The 17,519-nt window shown below is 43.4% G+C and overlaps 1 long non-coding RNA gene across 1 annotated transcript; it reads right to left on the bottom strand.

Moving 5' to 3' along the window:
• Nucleotides 1-2,902: 2,902 nt before the first annotated feature.
• On the bottom strand, nucleotides 2,903-15,045 carry LOC137851459 (uncharacterized). The gene is made up of 4 exons (XR_011093201.1): nucleotides 14,918-15,045; nucleotides 9,572-9,721; nucleotides 7,011-7,160; nucleotides 2,903-6,270 (listed from the first exon to the last, which is right to left on the bottom strand). It is a non-coding gene; the product is annotated as an uncharacterized lncRNA (long non-coding RNA).
• Nucleotides 15,046-17,519: the final 2,474 nt, after the last annotated feature.

Raw genomic sequence — 17,519 nt, 5'->3', positions numbered from 1 at the left:
TGGCTTGGCAATTGATGTCTATATTTTAGAAGCTGATGTTCATTGAGTTGAATTTCATCCATTGTGATGAATGTCACTGTTCCCTGAGATTGGTTTTGGTATACCACCGAGTCTGCTTGCTGCTCTGTGATGTACATCATGTTCTGACTTAGCTCCAAGGTACAAATGAGACTGTCTGATATTGCTTGGTTTTGGGTGTAACTTATAGTTCTTATCTTATGTGTTCAGCTAACTTCGTAACTAAAAAGTTCCACAAAGATGTTGACTACACAGTCCATTTGTCAGCCAGAACTTGTGTAAGAGGATGAGAAAGCAAGATGAAAGGACCATTTTTGTGGTCCTGACATCCTTCACCGTTATTGTGAGTATTAGAACCTATTAGCCTTGGCTAAGAAGGAAAAATAATAGGAAAAATGAACAACTGTACAATAAATTGCCTTGTAGACTGCTGTGACTACTGAAAGCCACAACTTCCCACCTACCACATTATGGTGCGCATCTCTGAAGAGACACAGGCTTTTCCAAGCTTGGGCCATCACCAATCTCAAATAAGAAATGTCCTGTTCTGCACTGTTACAGACTATGACATTTATTCAGTGTTATCTGCATCACCAGAACCTGCCTTCAGTCCTGATGCCTGTTTTGGAAAATGGTACTTGTAGGAATAGCACTGTGCAGAGCCAAGTTCTCTCATAGTATGACCTTGATGTATTCTTTCTCTATGTATTTTATATTTTAGTGTGATAAAATTGAGTGCTTTTTGCTTATTATATTTTTCAGCAAGTAAGACCCAAGCTATGTCTTCTGAGTAAGCAGTACAGAAAGTGGCTTGTGACTCCGTGAGACACCTCATTTCAGCAGAGCCAACTGTCTTGGGCTAGGATGAATTATAGCAATTCCATCCTTGTCCATGCTGACACTGGGATACACATCTCCTTATGGCAGTTAACCTCAAATCCCATTTGAGCCCTTCCTGATAGTCCTAGTGCCACTGAAAACGTCATTTAGTCCTGCCTCAAAGGGCCATTTTGATTTAACTAGAGGGAACAGGGAGATAAAATATTATAATTTCTTCCTGATTAAAGGGGGAAAAAAAGGCCCCTCAGACATAATTTTTAATGGAGTGGATATTTAATGGAGAATGAGTATTATTGAAGAAAATATCCATTTGGCTGAATTAATTATTGAGATAAAAAGACCTTATAAAATCAGCCAGGAAAGATGAAATCATATCAAAGGGCATATACTGTATTCAGAAACCAAGACATTAAATTGTGTACAAGCCAAGAGAAAAAGACAAAGGGCAGACAGCTTTTTGATCATTGTTTCAGTTTTCATCTATGTCTTTCAAATTATAAGAACTCAATTTCTTTTGGGTTGTCTTGCATAAATGTCAGCTTTAAAGGCCAGCACAGCAAAACTAAAGCAGCAAACTGAAATGTAAAGTAGGAATATATTTGCTGTTTATAGCGTTCTTACGACTGTCATATAATTCTTTTTAAAATCATTGCCTTTTGGCTATCATTTAGGAAGTATTCTTTCCTTACTGACTTCTCCTTATGGAAAAGTAGGTGAGTTGTTGGCTCCAATGAGATCTGTGGAGGTTTTCCAGTGATTTCCTTAGATTTTCATCCTTTGGTACCTTTTACACAAGGGCGATATACGTTTCTCACATTTTTTCAATAAGCCAAAATCCAAAGCCTCTTCAATCTGTGACAAGACACTCACTGGATTTGATTAACTTGGATGAGGCCTTAGTCTTTTGGTCTTGCAGTGGGAAAACAGTACAGAAAGCTACTCTGCTGCTTCTCCAAAGTTAGAAAACTGCCCCAGGGCTGTTCATCATGTGGCTGTTTCCTGCCATGAATCTCATACAATGTTACAGCCAGGCCTCTAACACAGTATCACTTTAGAGGGTCTCAAAGATCCCGGTGCTTCCTGCCAGCAGAAGAAACATCCCACATTTCAAATATATCACCCTCTTCTACAACATGAGCACACCACAGGGATCAGAACAAATGTGGTTGTTTTATTGTCTACAAAAGGAGAAAAACATCCACAGAAGAGTATCCAATACAGAACCAATTCACGTAGGCTTAGAGCAGAGCTCAAGAGGTTGTGTGCTCCATCCCCTCTCCTCTTGTGCAGGGCAGAATCAGCTCTACCTGAGCCATGATGGGCATGAAATCATATCCATTTCCAAGGGACTTTTTATATGAGCATATTTTCTTGTTATTCAATCTCTTATTCTTTTAAATTAAGCTGATTGAATTCATATTTGAACATATTTGAACTTAAAAACCCTATTTTCTGGGCACACCCTATTTTCTCACAAGCCCTGAAAAAAAAAATAAGTTTTCTATGCCACCGAGTCCAAAAGTCCTTGTTGAAATCTCTCTGTCAAGTGTTGCAGTGGACTAACATATCCCAACAAGTCACATAGACCTTGCTTAGTAGGAGTAGCTCAAAACTGACACGCTACTAGCTCTCTCATCTCACAGAGCTCATTAACTGACAGAGCTGTCTTAGTATTGAACCATGCTTGCTCTACCTACAGGCATGAACAAAACAAGAAATTTCAGATTTCAAGCTATACTTGTCCAAATGTAGCTTGTTGATTAATTGATTCCTTTGTTATCCCGAAGAAGGGAACTTCTCTAGATCTTGACTGCTGACCACAACTGGAAGGAAAGATGGGCCATGTTGTGTCTGGAAGAAGCTGAAATTTCTGCACTGGCTATTTTCAGAAACAGGTTTCTGAAAAGACGGATTAGAGTCTCTCCAATCCCATTGAGGAGTCCTTGTGGAGATGTGTTTTGGCTTCAGTAGCAGCTGAATTGTGCCTCATTTCCCCACAGAATTCTGATGGAGGGTTCAAACTGTAATGTAAAATATACCTAGGCATAGTCCTCTAGTACACTAAACAACAGTGTAATTTATAAGGGGAAATTGTATCGTATTGTATGTTTTCCTCAAGCTGTTGATATGTTTGACAGTGCCTTTGAAATGTTCTTTGAACTTCATTAGATATGAAGCATATATATCTGCTTCCAAAACACCTAGAAACAGCCAGTGCTGAGAGCAAAAAGAGACAGGACAAGATTTCTTTATGATGCTTGTTTACTTACATATGTGACTTCTTCATTCAGGTCTGTTACCATTCAAAAATTGAGAATATTAAAAAAGACAGGGCTGGTCTGTGCTGGTACACCCAGTCGCTGTGCCTCCGTGGAGAGGGGAGAGCACTGAAACAAAGCAGTGTGTGGGAGCATGTTGGTTGATTCAATGTTGGAGCAAGAGCCTGCAGAGATGGAAGAATCTCCATTCTTGGAGATTTCCAAAATTCAGCTGCACAAGGCCCTGAGCCTCCCAATCTAATTCTGAAGCTAATCATTCTCTGAGCAGAAGGCTGGACTGAATGACCTCCAGAGGTCCCTTCCAACCTAAAAGTAGCCAGAGCAGAAGAGTAGATGAAGCTGCTGAGATTTTGGAAATTCCGGGAAGAACAGAAGAAACCTACTTGGTGGTCTGAGAAGAAACAGAGAGAAGAAAGGGAAAACTAAAACCAAAAGCAAACAACCACCACCAACAAAAAAACCTACAGCTACAAACCTACGGTCTTCTTGCAAACTATTTAATTGCTATGGTATCTAAGTCCATAATACTAACAAAAAAAATCAGTCATCTTTTCCTCTCATGTGTTGTCCTATTACTATGGTAGAGAACAAGTTTTGTTTTGTTTTGTTTTGTTTTGTTTTGTTTTGTTTTTTTCATTTTACAGCTTCCTTTTCTTCTCCTGATTTTTGTCCCAACATTCTACATTAGATGTTTTAATTAAACTTCATACATTAATTAAGTACTTCAAGCTAATAAAAAAGATAAAAAGATTTTAAAGTGAAGTGAAAGGTTCGGTGGTGACAAGTCCCCAGGGAAACACAAGTGGTGTCAGGCTTGTCAGACTGCGACTCCCCGATGTGCCAGAAGCATTTGCAAGTCAGTGAGGAAGATTTATACTGGGGACTCTCTTCTTTTCTTGTACTGATGTGAACATAATTCAATGTGAATCATGATGTGCTTGATAGCCTATGATTTAGAGGAAGCGTGCATTGGGCACTGGGCTTGTTACAACGAGGCACTGCAATCAGGGATGAAAACCAGGTATGAGCAGTTGCTGGTATTCAGCAAGGTGCAGCTGAGAGAGAAATCATCTTTATATGCTCAGAATTGGAATCTAAATAAGGCCTGAAAAAGTTCTGTGCTGGGATGATTTGGGAAGGTCGCAGAGATTTTGTGGCTTTCCTTGACATGTGTCAGTGCTGTTGAAACTATTTTCTCAGGCTGCCACCGCAGCTTTGCAGGACATTCACAAAGGCTGAAGTCACATGTGAGAAAATGACGGTGTCTGAGAGACCCTTGGCTACTGTTTCTTTGCATACAATCTCTGTTTTATACAAATAACAGGGAAGTCCTTTAACTCTATTAATATTTCCCATGCAGTGTTCCCTGAGCCCATGAGACAACTCCAACAGAGGCATCTTATCCTTCTCCAGCAGTGAACACCAAGTAGCAGCTCTAGTCCTTGTCCTAATTGCCAAGGGTTTGCTACACTGATCTGTGAAGCCAACAGCCCAGTCTGAGCGAAGTGATGGTCTCTTCACCCTAGGAATGAGCCTTCAAAGTCAGGTGCAGTTGCAGTCCGGTGATGGATGAGTAGATGCTGCATCATTAGCTATGTAACGACCTGTGATTGATTAGTGAAGGAGAGCAGTTTCCAAGGCTGGCAGGCTGCTCCCTTTCCTGGACACCACGTTTTCATGCTGTTCTGAATGAAGGACCTAGAAAAAGCCACAGTTGCATCTCCTTACCTCACCTTCTGGAGTAAGTGCGCAAGTGCAAACCTACCCAGCCTTCAGGACCATCTGGCTTGTCTGGTTATTAAAATTGTTCTCAACACTGAAGCTATAGTAATTACATTCAAGTCCACACTGCAATTTTGAGCCACCCTCCGACTGATATAATGCCCTAAATCCAATTAATTATGATTCCTCTTCTAGAGACAGCATCAGCCTATTCTTGGCCAGTTTGACAAAAGCAGCTTAAAGAGATTGACACCACCACAGTCCCTGGCAGACAGACCCAGAGGCAACAGTTTTGGAAGCTGATTTATGGCAGCTAACGATAGCTGAGATCTGGTACCCAGTACCTGAAATACAGATGTATGGAGATGCACTTCTCTGCTGTCTAAAGAAAATTTCATGGAAATGCTGTAACACAGCCGACGGTCCTTCAGTCTTTAGATCCCAAATTTTACATCTCTGATGCATTGTCTCTTGTTAGTTGCAGTAACACATCTTTTATTTTGCCTTATCTCACACATATTTGCTTACTATGTTCCAGAAACAGCAGTCGGGGTCTGACTGAATTTCCATCAATTTCTATTGTCATGGGGAGAGCTAGAAAGACAGTGAGACAACATAATACATTGCCTGCTCATTTAAACATAATGGAGTCTGCATATGCAAAATGGCATTTTAAAGCTGCACTCAAGCCTACGGAAGCAGATTTTTCTTATGAGTCAAATGAGAGATTTCTTTATAATTGAGAAGTTGGGCAAAAGCAAAAACTCAAATTTGACGACTGGCTGCAGAAAGGAAAGAAACAGGATTTATACCTCAGCTTTCCCCAGCTGAAGTGGTGCCATCGCAGGATTATTGCTCCATTTAGTGAGTAATGGGACACAAACCACTCCTTTCACTGTTTAGAGAAGACAACGAGAAATGACAGTCCAGAATGAAGCATTAACTCCAGGAAAGAATAACGTGCCTTTAACTTGTCTTCTCCTCCCTATCCCATGCCCTGCAGTGGATTGGGGACTGCACCACTCTAATTTACCACTCTGGCATTTCTGTAATATGATTCATGCATCGTACTAAGAATCGGGGTGTTGAGCTCAGGACTAGGGATTTGGTGATGGGGTAGGCATCTTGATGCGTGGTGCCGGGATGCTGCATGCTGCTCGTCCTCTTCATGGACCTCACTCATCTTCAAGACACTTCCATGATGGGTCACTCCCAGCACCTGCTTGTTGCAATATCCCATGGCTCCCTTAAAAATCCTCTGTTTCTAACCATTTCCTTTTAATATCCACTTTAAATTTCCTTCTAGAAAACATACTATCCATTTTACATCCAGAAAGTTCCTGTCTTCCAGCTAGCAGAAAACAGCTCCTGTTGCACATTTCCTCTCTTCTAGTCCCTGGAATGTTTTGTGCTGCATTGACACAAACAAAGAAACTGCAGTACTCTGTAGAAAACATGGCAAAGGACTAATCTTATTAAACAAAAGAATACATTAAAATGAAAGTTCAAAAAGCTTCATTATGTCAAGGTACAACCCCACAGTGGAATACCAGTATGGTTCTCCTGTCTCTATAGCTGATTTACCTTGGATTGTTATATTACAAAAATAAAAATAACTGAGTGGAATTTTAAATGTATTCAGCAATCTTCTATCCAGCAATTTTTGAGCTAGAATTGCTCTTAACTAAGTCCTTCATTTCTTCTCATTCACTGCTCTTTGGATAGCTGAATCACCACCTTTCATTGCACCAGAAGAGGGGTCATAAAATAGTGGATAGGAATAATCAGTCTGCTGCCTATTCTGTGGCAGCTAATCCTCTGTTGACAGAAGTGGGAGGCTGAGTTTGCTTCAGGAACTTTGAGGCATATTGTTACATGGTACATTTTGTGTCTTATCTACAATCTTATTTACTTGATTATTGCAGTCTGATCTGAGGTCAGTATAAGACACAGAATTTAGATGACATGCAGATAAGTCACACATCTGCCCTTCACTTAGTTTTTGAAGTGTTCATATCTCTGAATCCTTGCAGGAGCATTTCTCTTGCCACCTCTTCTGCTTGGATTCAGCATGTAGAAGTCCCTAAGGCTACTCTGGGTATAATGTAGTGTTGTGTTCAGCTCTGGGGCCACCAGCACAAGGACATTCACCTGTTGGAACGGGTCCAGAGGAGAGCCATGAAGATGACCAGATGGCTGGACCCCACTTTGAAGACAGGCTGAGGGAGTTGGGGTTGTTCAACCCGGAGAAGAGAAGGCTCCGGGGAGACCTTACAGCGGTCTTCCAGTACCTAAAAGTTCCTGCAGAAAAGCTCTCTGTCAGCGTGTGTAGCAATAGGACAAGGAATAAAGGCTTTAAAGCAAAAAAATAAAAATAAAAAAAATAAATAGATTTTGATTAGATATAAGAAAAAAAGTACTGAGTATTAGGGTGGTGGGGCACTGGCACAGGCTGCCCAGAGAAGCTGTGGATGCCCCATCCCTGGAGGTGCTCAAGGCCAGGCTGGATGGGGCTTTGGGCAACCTGGGCTGGTGGGAGGTGTCCCTGCCCATGGCAGGGGGTTGGAACTGGGTGGGCTTTAAGGTCCCTTCCAACCCAAACCTTTCTATATATTATTCTATATAATGGTGTAGCGGAGTTAAAATATTTAGAAGTGCCCTGATTCTATGTGTTATGCACATCTGTTTTATGCTTTTATACTCCCAAGCACCTTTCAGTGGACAGGTTTTAAAAAGAGCTTCATAAATCCACTGAGATTAATGACAGGGAATGTCTTCTTTGACCATTTACTCCTTTCTCCAAGGCTGGCGGCAGAATATGCCTCAGAAACACAGAAAACAGAAGTCGCTGGATCTGCCTGACTCCCCCACCCTTACCCAAACAGTACAGCTTGGCTGATCACACCAGGCTAATTACTAAGGTGACTTTTGTTATTAGCCTGCAAAATCCTTGATGTTTCCCTGCTGCTCTGTTCAGTATGGATGAGGTTTTGGCTGGAGCACTTGAGTCTCTTCAGAGGCAGTGAATGAGAAGCATGAAAAAGGTCTTCAAATAAGTGGCAGGTTCTTGTGAGAGAGAACGGAGTAGTCCTCATTTCCATACCATGATGAACAAGATAATAAGCAATCAATTTTGAAGAAGGTACAAACTGAAGAGCTGGAAAGACTTTGAACAGTTCAACACATGAGGAATGACCCACCTGCCTGCTCTGAAGGCAAGAGCCCTTCCACCCCTTATAAGCATGGCTCCTCTCACTTGTAATTTTGCTCAGCTGTAACTGTTTGAGCTGAAATTTCCCAGCCTGGAGAATCTCCCTGGATCTGAGGTACAGCATAACTTCCAGCCCAAACAGTGACAAAGTTTAATTTTCTACCACTTCTCTTTGCTCCATTGCTGACTTGGACCAGAAGGATTGAGTTCGGGAAAACTTTGCTGTTCTTGATCCTCAGACCCAAACTGGAGAAGCTACTTAAACAAACAAACAAAAAAAAAACAGCTCTGTACAAACCCAGTAGAGACACTTGCATTTTGTGGGTGTCAAGCTGTGCATTCAGGGAACGAACCTTAGCCCTTAATGGCTCTTGAAAAAAAGAAAAAGTGATGATTGATCAACCACTAAAAATGTTCCTTTTATTGCTACTGTTTGGCAGATGTGAAAGTCTCACAAGATGCTACTAAGGGTTTGCATGCGGCTCACCACCACCCCAAATAAGCAAAAAAGTGATGAAAGTGTTATTCTATCTCCAAGAAATGGCGTGGGATCTATCTCAGCCCCTTATCTCTGTTAACTTTTATAAACTCTCCTTATATTTGGAGACCAAGATGAAGCACAAGCCTTTGATATCTACACCAGTGTCACTAGATCAGCTGCTTCTGTTGCCATAGTGCAATACAAAACTCCTGAACTTCCTGTACCTTGCTGATGCTACCAGGGCATAGGGCCATTCAGACACTATTAGGATTTCTGAACAGGATCTGCTCCCTGCTGCTGTTCCTGGGACCAGCATCCAGCTTCTGGGCTGGTTTCATGATGAAATGGGCTTCATTTCAGTCAGAAACCTATTTGCAGCACAATTTAATTCCTCAGCTAGTTAGCTTTAATAATAGTAATTAGCAGATTGGAAGAGCATACTTGATTTCTGAAGTCTCTACTGTGATTTTCCTGCTGATTACTTGAAGAACAGCAATGCCCTGAACTCCAGGCAGGAGTTTTGGGGTAGCAATGATGTCGTCATTTGAAGAAAAACGAACAGATATATTTAACAAAAAAATAATAATTGATGAATAGATGTTGTGATGATAGAAAGATAGCAGTATTTTCACTTGGACAGATGTGGAGGTGAGATAATTCCCTCTTTCTTCATGGTTATCTCAGACAACATCATGCCTCTGCTGCTGGAGAGGCACTTCTGTTGTCACCAGGGAAAGCCACCTCATGAACCACCTCTGAAGCTCTGCAGGAGACCTGCCAACACTTCAGTCTCCAAATTCATGCTGGGTGACAGGTCCCAGCAGTGCTGCCTATGCACATCACTAATTTGCTTTGCTGCTGTTGAAGAGGCTTCTCAGCTTCCCTGGGGTTTTAACAGCAGGGGTGGCAATGGGACAGAATTATTTAAACCAAGCCAAGGGGCAGGTTGCTGTACCTCAAGTAGGGGAAATGATTGCAGAAGAGAAAGGCAGAATAAAAGAACCCAACCTCAGACCCTACCTGCTCAGAAATGTTCCTCTCTGGTGGTTTCTCCGATGCCTTGGCCGGCGTTGCTCCCACATCTCCCAAGGCAGCTGGGCCTAAACTCTTTTTTTACCAGGATGGACCTTCTTTCCCAGCTGTATTTGAATTCCACTTGCTGGTCTTTCCCTGTGAATAAGAAGGGAACTTCAGTGACTCAGACTGTTATTATACAGGGCCATCTGCTCCAACATCTTCCACTGTGTGTCTTTTGGAGGTAGGCTTGGAAGTAAAACATACAAATCTAACAGGAGCTCCCTGGTCCTCCCATGTTTTGTCTGGGCCAAAAAATTCCTTCAGCTTTACTAAATCACGCCTAGTAAGGTTAATTTATTGCACATAGGCTGCACAACCCACAGTCCTACAAGCTTTATCCCTCTGCAGAGACAAAGAGCTACATGACTAAGGCAGAAGACAGAGCTGTCCAGGCTGTGCACTCCCACACCTGCCCACACTCATCTCACAGGGAGCTTGCTGGTGGGTTATTTATTGTCCAGTGGGGAAGAAGCCGAATGGGTTTTCATTTCTTTGGTCACTACCTGGGAACAGAACTTTTTCCTTGATGTAAATACTAATGAATGACTTTATTGTCGCACTTTCTGAGTGCTTCAAACTTTTTTAAGTTTCTTTACCTCCCTGATGCACCAACAGATTTTACAGGATGGCAACAGAAGTACTCAGCACAAGGGTTAGGAAGGCCAACAGCATCCTGAGATCTGCTGGGAGAAGCTTTGCCAGCTGTTGGAGGGAGCTGGTCCTTCCCCTCTGCTGTCAGACCCACACGAGTGCTATATCCAGTGCCAGGTCCCAGTGCAAGAAAGATATGGGCAGACTGGAGCGAGTCCAGCAAAGGGCCACAAAGACAATTATGGGACTGGAGCAACTCTCTGGAGCTGGGAGGGTTCAGCCTGGAGAAGACAAGGTCCGAGGGGATCTTATCCAAGTGTATAAACACCTGGTGGGGAGGGAATAATAAAATGGAGCCAGGCTGTTCTCAATTGGCACTCAGTAACAGGAAAAGAGGCAAAGGGCACAATTCAAAATACAGGAACAGTTCCTTCATTTAAGATTTCTCATTTTATAAGACCTTTTGCCATTGCAAAAGGGAACATCTGCATTATTTTGTCTTAATAAAGCACATGAGTCAGGTCTCCTGCACTAATTACCTGACACCTGTGTGAAGGGGGGTGCCGTGGGAGTTTGGAAAAGCCCATGGGGGTCAAGGCCAAAGAACAACCCTCAGATAGTGCTGTGGATCCAGCCATGCTGAGCATCTGTTCAGGAGAAGAACATACTGAAAATACTGTATTTTTTTCCACAATACAAAAGAAATCTTCACATTTTTCAGAAATACGGTATTTTTTTGGAGAGATTCGCAGCTGCAGTACTTTGGCTGTGAAGATTTTTTATTTAATAGTGCTCATTTGCAGACACATCAGGGGGAAGTACAAGGAAATTTTAGCTCTAATTATATATTTTGAAAATAGCAAAGTGATTCCCAAGACCAGCACAATATAGTGGGCTGCTTCAGACCTCCTACTGCTTCACTGGGCTTTGGGTAGACCAGGCGCAGAAGGGGCCTTATTATTGCTGCTGATGGATCAGATGTGGGGTTTCTGAGCTGGGAAAGACAACGGGGCTTGGTGGCCCTGCAGAAATCTCTGACACAAATGAGGGAGGAAAATCAAGCTGCATCACTTTGCAGGGTGATCAGTGCAAGGCGAAAAAGCTTGAGAGGTCCTGAGGATGATATTCAGAGAGCATGTCAAGAGCATTTAAGCAGCAGGGTAGTCTCAAAGCCACAACGCTCACTTGTCTTTAATGGGGACAACCCAGTACATGCCCGTTTCCAGGCACGTCACCCAGGGATGACCACACACTGACTTTTAGTTGATTGCTGCATTTGCACTAAAAATAAGGATGCTCCGTCTGCAGCCCCACTGCTCTGCACTGCCAGGTCCCAGCCCCTGCAAAAAGGAGAGGGCTGGCTTTTACACAGCCTCTGCTCCTCTCACTGAGTGAGGTCTGGCAGCTCCTCTGTAGTGGGGACCTGAGGAACAAACTTGCAGCTTGGAAGGGTCAGAAGAGTTATCAGAAAACTTTCAGAAAAAAAATAATCAGCTTTTACAAACCATTTAAAAGTGCATCAGATTTCACAACTCATTTTCCTTCTGATAGCCCGTTTGCTGAGCTTCTACCTCCAGCACATTTCCCTGGTACAGCTGAAAATGGATGCAAATCAAATCAAAGCATCAGGGCTGCTAAAGACGGTAAATTTGTTTATGCAGGTTGCGATTTATTCTTTCTCAAGAGGCAACCTTCTGCCAGCCAGCGACACAAGGGACTGGGTACCTCCTGCCCCAGCTACTACAGCGCTCTCAGGGCTGCCTTTGTGCTCGGCTGCGAGTCCTATCTGAGTGCCCAATTTTACAGCTCTCAGCCTCTCTTCAGGATGCTGCAAGGCTACACAAATGGTTTTCTGTAAGAAAGAGGCTGTGAAGAGGAAGTTAAACCCTATTTAGCAGCATGGTTCTGGGAAGGAAAGGAAAGGAAAGGAAAGGAAAGGAAAGGAAAGGAAAGGAAAGGAAAGGAAAGGAAAGGAAAGGAAAGGAAAGGAAAGGAAAGGAAAGGAAAGGAAAGGAAAGGAAAGGAAAGGAAAGGAAAGGAAAGGAAAGGAAAGGAAAGGAAAGGAAAGGAAAAATAAACATTTGTGGGCTATCAGAGGATTTGTCCTTGCTGGTCTTTAGGAGACCAGCTTGCTCTGGATGGGACTCAGCACACTTTCACTGCCCCGAGGGGTCAGATGTGTCTGTTCGTGCCTCCCCTCTCCTCCTGCTGTCAGGAGTGGGGCTCAGTGTCTCTCACACCTCCCCTTAGTCCTCTTTGCCATCTCAGACTCCTTTAAATACTGTAAAAATAGATTTATCTCAAGCTTACTTTCATTAGAAACCTAGATGGGAGGCAGCATGCCCCCGAATGAGCCCATTGCCATGCAAGCAGTCAGGAGAGGCCTTCACTGATGGGAGGCAGCACACCGTGATGGCAGTCCACAAGAGTTCAGATTAATTCTCCCAGAAAGCTTCCAACCTGTCTGTGTTTAATAGAGAAGGCAGCAGCAGAGATGTCATATTGAATGAAGACCTGTTCCAAAGCCTGATTTCCACCCTGTCTAACACTGATTACTGCGAGTACGCAGAATAAATGGGGAAGCTGAGAGGAGAGGTGAAGAAAGCAGCTTCTGAGCCACTGGAAAGCTCAGGTGGAGGTTTCAGATGCTGAACTCTGCTCACACCAGTGTCCACGAGGCTCCCTGACAGCCACCATTCAATTTTATTTTGTACTCTATAAGAAAAGAAAGTGTCAGCATTAGCATAAGGGCGAGCTACAGCCCTTCAGCTGTGCTAGGGGTGGCTGAGTGTCCTCCAGGCTTCTCGAGTCTCCCTCAACTAGTAAATGCTTTATTTTTCCCCCCTGTAGGCTCTAAGAGTAAGTTGCACTGACTTTTCCCAGCTTTTTCTTGTTCTCAGTGCAACTTGCTGCTGAACTGCAGTCGTGGTAGAGACCGCTCATCCTTGGAAAACCTCTGTCCCACCATCAAATCTTTTCCTTTTCCTGAAAAATTAGTTAGAGCATGGGAAATAAACTTCATGAAGTTATTGCATACCAAAGTACAGTGGCTCTGTAGTATTGCTTTTATGGCATATCATTTCCCTTCTCCCTGATAAACTCTCCGTGTCCCCCTTTTTCTACGCTATATCGCCTTCTCTCTCCTTAGGAGATAACCTCGGCACCTTTCTCTCCATCCTATTAACATCTTTCCACTTGATAGGTACCAGCCTCCCTTCATTCAGAGATGGTCTGATGCACAGACATCAAACCGGCAGCTTTTCTCTCCCGTTATCTGCCTTTGAAGATTTCTGCTTCTATCGCAGAGCTGAAGAAGCTCTTGTGCGCCCATAAATTTGCTTCATTTGACCTTTTTGTGATGATTGTCCTAAGAAAAAAAGATGATGCCTTTACTTGTATACCTTGTCTTGAATTAGTAATTTTAAGAGTATTTATTTTTGAAAGAAATGTTTGCATAGGCATTTTAGGATGCCAGAATGACTGAGCTCACTGCAGCAGTTTGTCTACAGCGTATGGAGTGATGCATTTGCACTACCAACACCCTCATTAGGCTGGGTGGATTTAGAGGCCCCTGCAGCCTGGTAAGTACACTGGCATAACAGCTCTGATTCTAAAGGACTTACCCCAAAAAATATAACTGCAGCTAACTACAAATTACTTGTTTTACAAACAGGAAATGAAGAAAAAGGAACAGATGGTAATAGTATGGGTAGATGAGTCAAACTTTGCTATTTAATGAAGCAGTCACTTCGTGCTTTCCCCTTTGGGTCATGGCAAGCCATATATAAACTTTCAGAGTGGTGATGAGATAAGAGACTTCTGGCATAGCTGCTCCATTGCAGTCAACAACAGGAGGTGAAAGCAGAGCATACATTATGGTTAAAATTCATCGTTCCCATAAAAATATAATGAAAAAAAGGTAAATGTGTTGGAAAACATCAAATGGTGTTCATCATTTGGTCGTATTTTCCATTATTGCTCTTTTTCATACTGAAATGTTACTCATTCTTTGGCCATTGCTGAGATACGATTTAATTAGAACTTCCACAGGCTCCTGTCAAGCTTTTCCAATAAAAGGATCGAAATCAGGAAAGTAGGAAGCCGGGAGGTTTCCCTATCGGCCCAGCCTTACTCTGCTGAACACTCCAGTTGTTAACCCAGCACTGTCTCATAACCATGTGGGTTTGATGGCTGGGTTTGGTTAAACAACTTTTTTTCTGGGTCCCTGCTGCAAAGTAATCTGAATGCAGGAAACCCCTTTATTTTATTATTTTATTTCATTTTGTTTTGTTTTGTTTTGTTTTATTTTGTTTTGTTTTATTTTATTTTCCAGTGTTGAGTTGTTCTTTGCTAGGAGGGGCCAATTCTGCATCCAATGATCCTGGGTGAGGGGAATCGGTCTCTGGGGCTGCAATCTAGCAGTTGAGAGTTGAGAGAGGCTAATATTTTTGGAAAGTGTTGTGTTGTTTTTTTTGTTTTGTTTTGTTTTTTTCCCAGCCCTCATCTTGAGCCCTAAGCAACAAAATTGAAATCCTGGAGCTCCTGGCAGCTTTCTTATAATGGAACATTCTATCACACTGGCTCCTTTTCACAGTGTGTTAAGCGTCCTTCAACACACACAACTATCGGAAGCACATATTTTTCTACGAGAGGCAACAGGGGGATTTTTCCAAAGCCTCCGGCAGCAAAGTTACTTACTCTCAACCTGCAGTTTGAAGTCAATCAATCTCAGGCCTGGCACAGAGGAGAAACAAACCTACAAACCTCCCAGTGCATTGAGTGAGAGCAGAATTGCTTCCCCATGTAGTGCTCTGCTACACCAGGGGCTGAGCACGGGCAGAGCATCATTTCCAATTAATATTTAAGCTGTGCCAGGGATGACGACCACGCAAACCGGATCACCTGCTCAGTAATTAGTGCAGTGTGGATGCTCTGGCATACCAGTGCTTCAAGAGCTCTGCTTCGATGGCAGGTCTCGCTGGGAGAGCACTGCAAGGTGTGAGCAGGATGCGTGCTGGCTGCTGGCAGCCCAGCAGCTGCCCAGCAGCTACACACACGGTATTGGGACAAGCTCAGTGTGCCTCCATCCAGAAGGCATGGATGGGACAGCAAGGAAAACCACCCTGCAAGGGCTCCTAAGACCCTGCGATGAAAGGCGTGTTGGTGGAGTAAGAGGGAGATCACAGTCGTGCATACTGATAAGTCAAGAGCCTGGTTAAAGCTCCAAGTTAATGTAATTATGAGCAATGCAATCAAAGAGCTCTCATGTATAAAGCACTCGCAGACTGCCCCAGGTTAAAATAGCATTTTTTACTGACAAATTTGCCTCACCTCCTCAAAAGCGCTGACAAAACGATACTGCCTGGTTTTATGATTTATTTAACTCAGCTCCAAGGGAAACGTGGCTTCCCTTGGGTTTGACTCAACCATCACCTGTGAGAAACTTGCACAAAAGAGCTGCAAACAGTGCCTAAATGTCATTGCACCCACAGAGCTCAGATGAGACCAGATCGCATGGGGGTGGGCTTGTGATGTCAAATGCTGATGTTGATCAGTACTGAGGGGTCTCAGCAGCATTGGGTCCCATCCTCCACCACACATCCTAGAGGTCCAGCTGCTACATCCACTCCTGTCTTGCCCAGGCTGCTCTGAAGTCCAGAGGCAGCAGGACCTCTGTGTGATCTGGAGGTGGATCCTGCTGCAAGCTCCTGCTGTGGGTTGGGATGTGCAGGAACTGGGTTCACATCCTGGTTCCCATCTGTGCTTCCAAACCATCTCATAAGAAGCACTTTTATGTAGCTCGTTGTCATTTATTTCCGAGCAGGCTGAGCGTTTCCCAGTCCCAATGACTGCAAAGATGTGATCCACCTGCTTTTATTCTCTAATTTATAGCCAATAATTGAGCCAAAGCCAGTAATACAGGCTCGATAAGGAGTGTGCTGCTGGCTCTTTACACCACACAAAGCAACGATGAGCCAAGTTACACCAGGTGTGCTTCTGCTTTTTGTTGCTGGTGTTAGATAAGCTTGCTGCATCGGTATTTAAAATGAAGTAACATGCAAGGCTGCTCTCTTCCAAAGGGGAGGAAATTCTCTGTCTATTTTTGCAGCACAGGGAAAGGGTTGCACAGGGGAAAGGAGACGGGGTTTTTAATAGATCGCTTGGCAGTAGTGAATGTTTAATTTTAGCAGCGAGTGGAAGCTGATTTAGAAACCTTGTTGTCTGGTGGCAAGGGACTCACAGGAAGCCCTTGTGCCATCTCAGAGGGGAGGGCAGAGAGCAGGGAGTGACCCAAAAGCAATCAGTGGGTGAGATTCATATTGCATGATCCATTCATCCTTCAGCTTTGCTGTTAGGGGTCAATTCACAAAGCCAGAAATAATCAGCCTGGCTTGTTAAATACTAAGGCTTTTCGAAGACCAGACTCAATCAGCACACCAGTGTTTCTCAACCCACATATTGGTCCCCCAGTATGAACAGGAATAAATTCAGAATCAAAACTCTCTCTTTGCGCAAAGCTGCTGCAATGCAAGAGATGGCAGCATCAGGGCTTTTTGTGCAGCAAGATCACTTTCCTGCACTGAATAAATTAGCATAGTTGAATGCTAACCAAGTGGAACAACTTTTTCTATTCTCCATAACCCAAAAAAAGGTTTTGTCCCTGGCAGAAGCGATTGAATATCTGGGGTCTGAAGTGTGCCCAGCAAATTCAGTCTGCACCCAGCGATTAGAGGTGCAGGTGGTTTATAGGTGCCACCCACCCCTTTGTCTCAATAGGAAGAGACCCTTGGATAACCAAACACTTGCTGGGAAATTATTTGCCTTGTGTGGTAAAATTTAAGCCCCCAAATCAGAGGTAATTCTGGGGAAAGTGATGTACTTGGAAATAAAGAAGTTTGGGGATATGCCTGAGGACCTGGGCTCTGCAGTCACTGGAATTTTAGGGGCTGTAATGGGATTTGGACCACAAACAGAGTTATTCCCAAACTTCATGGGACATATCTCTTTTAGCTGTCTGCACAATCTTTGCTCTTACAAGCCCCAAAGGCCATGATCAAAACCTGTGGAGTAGGGGTTCAGTCTTTCCACCTTTTCTCTCTCCATCACAGACATTGCAGAAATGAAAATACAGTGCTGACAAAGCGTCCCACTTTTCAGGGTGGGATTTTTTCAGGCATGTCCAAAGCTCAAGCAAGAGGAGGGACCAGCAAATTCCTATTTCTTGAGTTGGCCTCACCCTGCAAAGGTCGCTCCAGGTGGGCAGTGAGCACCACCTGTGAGAGGTGCTGCAGCTCTGCTC

This window comes from Anas acuta, chromosome 2 (genome assembly GCF_963932015.1).
Source record: "Anas acuta chromosome 2, bAnaAcu1.1, whole genome shotgun sequence".
NCBI classification, from domain to species: domain Eukaryota; kingdom Metazoa; phylum Chordata; class Aves; order Anseriformes; family Anatidae; genus Anas; species Anas acuta.
The sequence above is the reverse complement of the archived record's forward strand: the minus strand, read 5'-3'. Positions and strand labels throughout refer to the sequence as shown.